Consider the following 10660-nt stretch of genomic DNA (forward strand, 5'->3'; position numbering starts at 1 on the left):
GGCGATGGCAGCGCGGTGACCAGAGTGATGAGGACATAGACACAGACTTCTCTCAAAGTACGGGCCCCAGCAATTTGGATATCCTGGTGGCAATGGGGCAGGCTCATGCTGTGGAACGCCAATTCTGGGCCCGGGAAACAAGCACAGACTGGTGGGACTGCACACTGTTGCAGGTCTGGGATGATTCCCAGTGGCTGCAAAACTTTTGCATGCATAAGGCTACTTTCCTGGAATTCTGTGAGTTGCTTTTCCCTGCCTTGAAGCATAGGAGTACCAAGATGAGAACTGCCCTGACAGTTGAGAAGCAAGTGGTGATAGCCCTGTGGAAGCTTGCAACGCCAGACACCTACCGGTCAGTTGGGAATCAATTTGGAGTGGGCAAATCTACTGTGTGGGCTGCTGTGATCCAAGTAGCCAATGCAATCACTGAGCTGCTGCTGTCAAGGGTAGTGACTCTGGGAAATGTGCAGGTCATAGTGGATGGCTTTGCTGAAATAGGATTCCCTAACTGTGGAATCCCATTGCAGCAAATGAAACGCATATCCCTATCTTGGGACCGGACCACCTTGGCAGCCAGTACGTAAACCACAAGGGGTACTTTTCAATGGTGCTGCAAGCACTGGTGGATCACAAGGGATGTTTCACCTACATCAACGTGGGATGGCCAGGAAGGGTACATGACGCTCGCATCTTCAGGAACTCTGGTCTGTTTGAACAGCTGCAGGAAGGAACTTACTTCCCAGACCAGAAAATAACGGTTGGGGATGTTGAAATGCCTATAGTTATCCTTGGGGACCCAGCCTACTCCTTAATGCCATGGCTCATGAAGCCATACACAGGCACCCTGGACAGTAGTAAGGAGCAGTTCAACTATAGGCTCTGCAAGTGCAGAATGGTAGTAGAATGTTCATTTGGATGTTTAAAGGCGCGCTGGCGCCATTTACTGACTCGGTTAGACCTCAGCGAAACCAGTATTCCCATTGTTATTGCTGCTTGCTGTGTGCTCCACAATATCTGTGAGAGTAAGGGGGAGACGTTTATGGTGGGGTGGGAGGTTGAAGCAAATCGCCTGGCCACTGATTACGTGCAGCCAGACACCAGAGTGATTAGAAGAGCACAGCAGGGCCTGCTGCGCATCAGAGAAGCTTTGAAAACCAGTTTCATGACTGGCCAGGCTACAGTGTGACAGTTCTGTTTGTTTCTCCTTGATGAAAACCCGCCCCCTTGGTTCACTCTACTTCCCTGTAAGCAATGTTCCCTCTAATTTTTAAGAGTCCGTGTGCGCAAAAAATTTCTTCTGTGCCGCTTCCGAAGCAAAAAAAAAAAAAAAAAAAAAAGCTGCCACCAAAGCCAAAGTGTGCACGGTGTTTTGCTGTGTGCGTGAGGTTTAAGATCTGTGTGCGCGTGCACAGCTTAGAGGGAACAGTGACTGTAAGCCAACCACCCTCCCCCCTTTGATCACCGCTTGCAGGGGCAATAAAGTCATTGTTGTTTCAAAGTCATGCATTTTTTATTAATTCATCATACAAATAGGGGGATAACTACCAAGGTAGCCCGGGAGGGGTGGGGGAGCAGGGAAGCACCAGGTCGGGTGGTGGATTGAGGGGAGGAGGGAAGGACAAGGCCACACTGCACTTCAAAACTTATTGAATGCCAGCCTTCTGTTGCTTGGGCAGTCCTCTGGGGTGGAGTGGTTGAGTGCCCAGAGCCCCCCGCCCCGCATTCTTGGGCATCTGGGTGAGGGGGCTATGGAACTTGGGAGGAGCATGGGCGGTGGTCTGTGCTCCTGCTGCCTTTCCTGCAGCTCCACCAGCTGCCAGAGCATATCAGTTTGATCCCCCAGTAGCCTCAGCATTGCATCCTGCCTCCTCTCATCACGCTGCCGCCACCTCTCCTCTTGCTTCCGCAACCTCTCATCTTGCTCATCCCTCCTGTCCTCACGTTCATTTTGTGCTTTCCTGGACTGTGCCATTGTTTGCCTCCACGCATTCTGCTGAGCTGTTTCAGTGCAGGAGGACTGCATGAGCTCAGAGAACATTTCATCGTGAGTGCGGTGTTTTGGTTTTTTGGGGTTTTTTTTTTTTGCCTTCTTAACTGCGCTAGCCTCTGGGACAGATGATAAGGGGAGCGTTGAAACATTTGCAGCTGCAGGAGGGGAAAAAAGGGAGAGTAGTATTTAAAGAGACACGTTTTAGAGAACAATGGGTAGATTCTTTCACGGTGAACCAAGCTGTTAACATTACATAGCACGTGCTTTTGGTACAAGGTTGCATTTTGCCTCTTATATTGAGTGCCTGCCGGTTTGGTGTGAGAGATCACACACACACAGGGCCGGGCAACAGAATTCGGCTTGCAGGCAGCCACGGTAAGCCACAGTCTTTCGGCTTCTTCAATCTTCATAACATGTGGGAATGGTTTCAAACAGCAGCGCCCTTCTTTCCCATACCAAGCACCATTGGGTTGGCCATTTAAAAGGAGAGGCTGCAGTTTTCGGTTTAACGTGCAGCACAAACCCAACTAACCCCCCCCCCGCCCCCAATTCTCTGGGATGATCGCTTCACCCCTCCTCCCACTGTGTGACTATTATCAGGGAGGATCCCTGTCAGCCAAATGCGAACAGCTCAGTGTGAACGCCCCGTCCCCAACTGCGTGGCTAAAAGCGGGGATGGTTTCTTTTCAGCCACAGACAAACAGCCCAGCAGGAACGGCCACCTCTGAATGTCCCCTTAATAATGTCCCTGGAGGATTTCCGCTCCATCCCCAGACACTTTAACAGACTTTTCCAGTAGCTGTACTGGCCACAAATGCATCCCAAGTCTTCAGGGCAAATGAATCATTAAACACGCTTGCTTTTAAATCATGTATTGTATTTACAAAGGTACACTCACCAGAGGTGCCTTCTCCAGCTTCATGGCCCGGGAGCCCGCCTTGGGAGGGTATTGGCTCCAGGGTGATAAACAGTTCCTGGCTGTCGAGGAGAACAGTTTCTCCGCTTGCTTGTTGTGAGCTATCCTCCACCTCCTCCTCCTCATTCCCAAAATCTTCATCCCTGTTGTGTGAGACTCCCCCCTTGCAGGTGTCCACGGACAGGGGTGGGTTAGTGGTAGGGGCACCCCCTAGAATTGCATGCAGCTCATCATAGAAGCGGCATTTCTGGGGCTCTGACCCGGAGCAGCCGTTTGCCTCTTTGGTTTTTTGGTAGGCTTGCCTGAGCTCCTTAATTTTCATGCGGCACTGCTGCTGGTCCCTGTTATAGCCTCTGTCCATCATGCCCTTGGAGATTTTTTCAAATATTTTGGCATTTCGTCTTTTGGAACAGAGTTCTGATAGCATGGATTCGTCTCCCCATACAGTGATCAGATCCCGTACCTCCCGTTCGGTCCATGCTGGAGCTCTTTTGCGATTCTGGGACTGCATGGTCACCTGTGCTGATGAGCTCTGCATGGTCAACTCTGCTGATGAGCTCGCCATGTTGGCCAAACAGGAAATGAAATTCAAAAGTTCCCGGTGCTTTTCCTGTGTACCTGGCTAGTGCATCTGAGTTGAAAATGCTGTCCAGAGCGGTCACAATGGAGCACTCTGGGATAGCTCCCAGAGGCCAATACCGTCGAATTATGTCCACACTACCCCAAATTTGACCTGGTGATGTCGATTTCGATGCTAATCCCCTAGTTGGGGAGGAATACAGAAATCGATTTTAAGAGCCTTTAAGTCAACAAAAATAGCTTTGTCGTGTGGACGGGTGCAGGGTTAAATCGATCTAACCCTGCTAAATTCGACCTAACTCATAGTAGAGACCAGGGCTAAATGCTTCAGAATTGATTCCTTGAGGACCAGCTCCATGATTTTTCCAGGGACTGAGGTGGCCTGTAGTTCCCCAGATCTCCTCCTTCCCTTTTTTAAAGATGAGCACTACATTAGCCTTTTTTCAGTCTTCCGGGACCTCCCCCGATCACCATGAGTTTTCAAAGATAATGGCCAATGGCTCTGCAATCACATCTGCCAACTCCCTGATGCAGCGCATCCAACCCCATGGACTTGTGCTCATCCAGCTTTTCTAAATAGGCCTAAACCACTTCTTTCTCCACAGAGGGCTGGTCACCTCCTCCCCATGCTGTGCTGCCCAGTGCAATGGTCTGGAAACTGACCTTGTTCGTGAAGACAGAGGCAAAAAAAGCATTGAGTACATGAGCTTTTTCCACATTCTCTGTCACTAGGTTGCCTACCTCATTCAGTAAGGGGCCCGCACTTTCCTTGACTTTCTTCTTGTTGCTAACATACCTGAAGAAACGCTTCTTGTTACTCTTAACATCTCTTGCTAGCTGCAACTCCAAGTGTGATTTGGCCTTCCTGATTTCACTCCTGCATGCCCGAGCAATATTTTTATACTCCTCCCTGGTCATTTGTCCAATCTTCCACTTCTTGTAAGCTTCTTTTTTGTGTTTAAGATCAGCAAGGATTTCACTGTTAAGCCAAACTGGTCGCCTGCCATATTTACTATTCTTTCTACACATTGGGATGGTTTGTTCCTGTAACCTCAATAAGGATTGTTTAGACTCTGGTTATAAGACTCTGGCTGCTGTTAATGTTATTATCCAATTACATAAATGCTTATTGAGACAGTAATCCCTACTATATAGAATTGACTACATAACTAGATATGTAGACTGTTTTTATAAGCATATGGAGTAATATATAGTGCATGCATATTAGTTATCACTTTGTAAAGTAAAATATTATGGCACATTCCTCCCCACCCCCATCACCGCCTGAGGATTCTTTCTTTCTCTGCTAAAATGCTGAGAATCTTGTATTTTTGGAGCCCCATGTCAATCACACTTTTTCCTGCTGTAGACTGAAGAGGACATCCTTCATAGGCCATCAATTCTGCTTCTTAATTGGCCGGAAGGTTAGCTATTGAATGAGGCAAAGGGTGCATAATGAGTGGAAAAGCTAAAACAACCTTTCTTATATATAAAATGTAATTATAGGGGAAAACACCCCAACAAACAAACAAATTTGGAATTAACATAATTTGTTCTGTGCCACCCAGGCAGCCCCACGGCCTTTTTCTGTGTGTTCCTCCAATCTCCTTGCCTGTTATTTCCCTTGACTTGCAGCGGATCAGTTTACTTTGTAAGCTCTTCAGAGCAGTGCTTGTGTCTTACTTTTTAGGTAAAGTACAATGCACACCTATGATGGTATATACAAATATTAAATAATGACAACATAGTATGAACATTGTTGCATAAGGGTACCCTCAGGTTGTCTTTGTGCTCTGCATATTCAGTTAAATGTATTCATTTTTCCTAGTCTTACACAACTTCTACATTAAACACAGTATATGGCTGGAATCTGTGGTCTTTAGATGTATTAATTCTGTCCAGCCCTGCTGAAGTAGAAATCCAGACTGTCTTCCTCCTCCTCATGCGTGTATGCCTAATAAAATTAGCTTAGTTTATTTCCAGGATGACTGAGACCATTTTGTTCCCTGTGATGTGTCAAAGCTCTCAGGGTAAGAAACTTATTCTGAATAAACCACAAGAAGTACTTTAAAATAAAGATTTTTTTTTAAATTGAGCTATTGCTTGTAAAAGGTGCCAGATTTTAATTACACTTGGCATTTCTGAGCATGCTGCTGGCAATGGCGAACATCTTGCTGAAAAAAGGCATACATTTTGACATTGGCAATATGGGAGTCCATTGTAAGAGACAGTAAACCTAGTTCCATTCTGCTTTAATAAACTAGCTAAAGGGTAGAACATGAATGGTTAATATTTAAGTAAAATATTCAGTGTTAAATGTAAAGTTGTACTAATTTCAGATCAAATTGTATAGCGATTCAGATTGTTAGAGAGCAGCATATGTAATAGCTTCTATCAAACAGTCTTTAAATAAGCATGCTTAAAGTGGGAAAATAGGATGCTTCATTACAAGAAATGAGGTTGGCATCTACCAGGTTTTCCATTAAGTTCCAGGTCACAGACAAATAAAGAAAGTATGTTAGGAAAAAAACCCTTTTTAAAAATAATTAGGGAGATGTCTGTTTTGTTCACCAGATGGAAAATCAGTGGTTGTGGGTGGTCTGTGCTGGATGGGGCATCTCACAATTGGCAGAACTATGCATTTAACTTTTAAAGTCCTGGGACAAAATGTGAAAGTAATTGACTGTTCAAAATGCTCCCTCTCTGGATACATATCAGTCCTTTTAAAACCAAGATTGGTGAGTTTTTGTCATTTCTTACAAAAGCGCTCAGGGTATTGAATCCAGGCCTATTTGTTATTTTTGGTAGCTATTTATTAGGGACGTTTTATTGTGATTATACATGCATGCTCGTGTACTTGAATGCACACAGTAGCCCTACCAAGAGCTTTAGAATTCTTCATCAACATGTTCTGCTCATGCTTTTCATAATACTGTCAATGTTTGCAGTGTCCAGGGCATTTTGTAAACTGTTGGTTAACATGCTTTTGTTTGCTGAGCTCATTTCTTTTTAAAATCCAAACCAAAAGATGTACCATATGCCAACACTCCACTGCTTCAGAAGACTAAATTGCCTCCCTTTATTTGGAAGCAATTTTTAAAAAAAATTTAAGAATAATCTCCAAATAATATACAGGAATATTAAGGAATAGGACACTTCTTGTTAAACCAGTTCACTTCTTTTTTAATTTCAAAACAAATTCAAACTAATACAGTATATGTAATATGAGGATGTAAATACACTTTAAGCCCTTTTCTTTGGCCATCTGTAACTTTGATAGCTGATCGTGAACAAGACATCTCATCATCGCTACTTCCTAGCCACCACATTAATTTGAAAAAACAGATATAATTTCAACATTTGGAGTAAGCTTTAGAATCGCTTTTTGCTGATTTCGATCAAGAGTAGCATAATTTATTATCTGAATTGTGTGAAGATTTTTTTGTGTTGAGATCACCACTTAACAAGTTTTAACACCATCCATTTGTGTGAGAACAAGCAACTGCTTTATTGGTTGGCTTACTTTATGGACAAGTTATTTGTAGTTATCTGTGTAATTGGATACAGAGGTGTGTGTGTGTGTGTGTGTGTGAGAAAACTGATCCTCTCATTCATTACTTACAGTGAAAGGGAGGCTAAATTCCTTTGCCTTGCACAAGTATTTATGAAAGTAAAGGGGACACTACACTTGGTACGCTCTATAGAATGTATATATAAAATGTATTTTACTATGCATGCAATGCTCTTCGTATTTTTCCCTGTAAATTATTAAGCTTGTTCACTTTTCTCAAAGCTGCCTCCTAGAAAACACACACAGCCTTATAACAGTAGCCTTGAGAACCATGAATTGCATGCACTGTAAAGCGGTGTTTTCATGGCAGGGATAACTGTGGTATGGATTAATGTTGTTACCAACCCAGAAGGAGAGAGAGTTGAATGTAGTTAAGGATACATACTTATTGCATTTACTCTTCTGACAGGATAAACTTAATCTAGGTGTTTTAGGAGAATTACACTGAGTCTTAGGGTTAATCTTAGTGTTTCTCCTGACTCCTTTGAGGGGGAGTTTTCAGAATGAGTAGTACATTAGTTTTTACTTTAATTTTTTCAAATTATATTCCTTGATTCTAAAAAGATTAATTGTAAAACAATTTTAAAAAATGTAGTGTGCGTGAGGTACAAACCTCAAATGAGTTTAAGAAATCCAAACTGAAACACAAATTGGTTCTTCCTAGGCAGCAAACATGCTTGGCTGTTGATATGCTGTAATTTTCTGCTTTCCTTAGTAAAAACAGCAATTACTTATTTGTTCCATATCCCCACCCCCCACCCCGAAAGCACAGATGCTACTCAGTCTGTCCATTTTCTGGGCACTGCATTTTTTTTAACATAATTTAACTCAAGTTTTCCACTTGCCTACTGTACTATTAATAGCATCTATTTTCAGGCTCATGCCAGTACCACTAGCACAAGACAATGGTGTGTTGGAACTAACCGTGACTGTGAAAATATTGTTTATCACCCTCTACATTGTAGTGTACAAATGTTTGCTTCCAGGTGCAGTTTTGTGAAGAAGTGAGCTAATCTTAGAAATCAGTACAAGAATGGAAAAACCTACATGGTCACAGTAGTTAAGATAGTAACCTAGCTGAACTAACAGCTTGTTGTCTTTTCTTTAACATCATGTTTGTTGTAAACACTTTTTTGTAGACTTGTGGTTTTTGTACATTTTATCTGTTAGTAAAATGTACATATTTCAAAGCAAAAATCTCAGTTGAAGTCCTGGTGCTATTAAAGCCAATGGCAAGCTCCCATTTTACCCTTTGTTTCAAAATCAGTTAAGGTTGTTAAGTGACAAAGATGTAGTTACCTATCGCATAATTTACAAAACTAAGTACATAAAACCAAATAAATAGTTCAGGACATCATAAATCGTTTGCTGCCCACATAATAAACACATTATTTCATATCAAATACAAAGAAATGCATAGTTTATTACAACACAACCACCTTAACTCTCTGACCTATGGATTTTTTGTTTGCAGTCTTGAATTCAGTATCTAAACATTTTCTTTTAAGGACTACTGTTAACTGAGAAGTATGTTCATTAATTGGCATTAAAATTTTTGTTAAGGTGCTTAATTGCCATTTTTAGTTTAATATTGTAGATGTAGTTTAATAGAAAAGTAAAAGGGCCTGTTAGGCAGGCAGAACTGCAGGGTCTCAATGTGTGGATGAGATGATGGTGTAGGGAAGAGGGGTTAGATTTATTAGAAACTGGGGAAACTTTTGGGAAAGGGGGAGCCTATACAGGAAGGATGGGCTCCACCTAAACCAAAATGGAACCAGATTGCTAGCACTTAAAATTAAAAAGGTCCTAGAGCAGTTTTTAAACTAAGGGCTGGGGGAAAGCCAACAGGTGTGGAGAAGCACGTGGTTCGGACAGAGGCATCCCTTAGGGAGGATCTATTAATGGAGATTCTCTATGTCCGAGTAAAGAGGAGAGACTGGATGATGATAAAATACGTGTAGGATCTGATGAGAAACAGTCTAGTGAAAAAGAATACCATTCAATTACATCATGTAATGGCACACAGCTAAAAAGTGACATGTTTTTAAAGTGCTTATATACCAATGCTAGAAATGTAAATAATAAGATGGGTGAACTAGAGTGCCTCATATTAAATGAGGATATTGATATAATAAGAATATAGCAGTAGGAATATATTACCGAGCACCTGACCAGGATGGTGATAGTGACTGAAATGCTCAGGGAGATCAGAGAGGCTATTAAAATTAAAAAGTCAATAATAATAATAGGGGATTTCAACTATCCCCATATTGCTGGGTACATGTCACCTCAGGATGAGATGCAGAGATAAAGTTTCTTGACACCTTAAATGACTGCTTCTTGGAGCAGCTAGTCCTGGAACCCACAAGAGGAGAGACAATTCTTGATTTAAGTCCTAAGTGCAGCACAGGATCTGGTCCAAGAGGTGAATATAGCTGGACCACTTGGTAATAGTGACCATAATATAATTAAATTTAACATCTCTGTGGTGGAGAAAACACCACAGCAGCCCAACACTATAGCATTTAATTTCAGAAAAGGACTACACAAAAATTAGGAAGTTAGTTAAACAGAAATTAAAAGGTACTGTGCAAAAGTGAAATCCCTGCAAGCTGCATGGAAACTTTTTAAAGAGACTGTAATAGAGGCTCAACTTAAATGTATACCCCAAATTAAAAAACACAGGAAGAGAACTAAAAAAGTGCCACTGTGGCTAAACAACAAAGTGAAAGAAGCAGTGAGGGGCAAAAAGACATCCTTTAAAAAGTGGATGTTAAATCCTAGTGAGGAAAATAAAAAGGAGCATAAACTCTGGCAAATGAAGTGTAAAAATATAATTAGGATGGCCAAAAAAGAATTTGAAGAACAGTTAGCCAAAGACTGAAAAAGCAATAGCAAAAAAAATGTTAAGTAGATGAGAAGCACGAAGCCTGCTAAACAACCAGTGGGGCCACTGGACGATTGAGATGGTAAAGGAGCACTCAAGGACGATAAGGCCATTGTGGAGAAACTAAATTAATTCTTTGCATCGGTCTCCACAGCCATAACTGCCGACTTCCCCTCTTTCACGTGGGTGTCCGACCCCTGCCCCAGGCCCCTCTCCCACTCCACCCCTTCCATGAGGCCCCGCCCCTTCCCTGCCTCAATTCTGCCCCCTCCCTGCCAATATTCCAATTCCTTCCCCAAATCCCCACCTCTTCCCTGCCTCCTCCCCTGAGCACGCCACGTTCCTACTCCTCCCCCACTTCCTGGAGCGTGCTAATGCTGCCAAACAGCTGTTTGGTGGCAGCCGGGCGGGAAATGTTGGGAGATAGGCGGAGGAGCAGGGACGCGGCACACTCGGGGGGGGGGGGGAGGAGGGGGGGCGGGGCAGGTGGCAGGAGGGGAGCTTGGCTGCTGGTGGGTGCAGAGCATCCACTTATTTTTCCCCCTGGGTGCTCCAGCCCCAGAGTACCCACGGAGTTGGCACCTATGTTCACAGCTGAGGATGTGAGGGAAATTCCCAAACCTGAGCCATTCTTTTTAGGTGACAAATCTGAGGAACTGTTGCAGATTGAGGTGTCATTAGAGGAGGTTTTGGGACAAATTGATAAACTAAACAGTA

At 43.1% G+C, this 10660-nt stretch overlaps 1 protein-coding gene across 3 annotated transcripts in view; it reads left to right on the plus strand.

The window, feature by feature from the left end:
• CLYBL (citramalyl-CoA lyase) overlaps positions 1-10660 on the plus strand; it is a 222111-nt gene that overhangs the window by 25304 nt on the left and 186147 nt on the right. The window lies entirely within an intron of this gene.

The sequence above is a fragment of the Chelonia mydas genome, chromosome 1 (genome assembly GCF_015237465.2).
Source record: "Chelonia mydas isolate rCheMyd1 chromosome 1, rCheMyd1.pri.v2, whole genome shotgun sequence".
In the NCBI taxonomy this organism is placed as follows: domain Eukaryota; kingdom Metazoa; phylum Chordata; order Testudines; family Cheloniidae; genus Chelonia; species Chelonia mydas.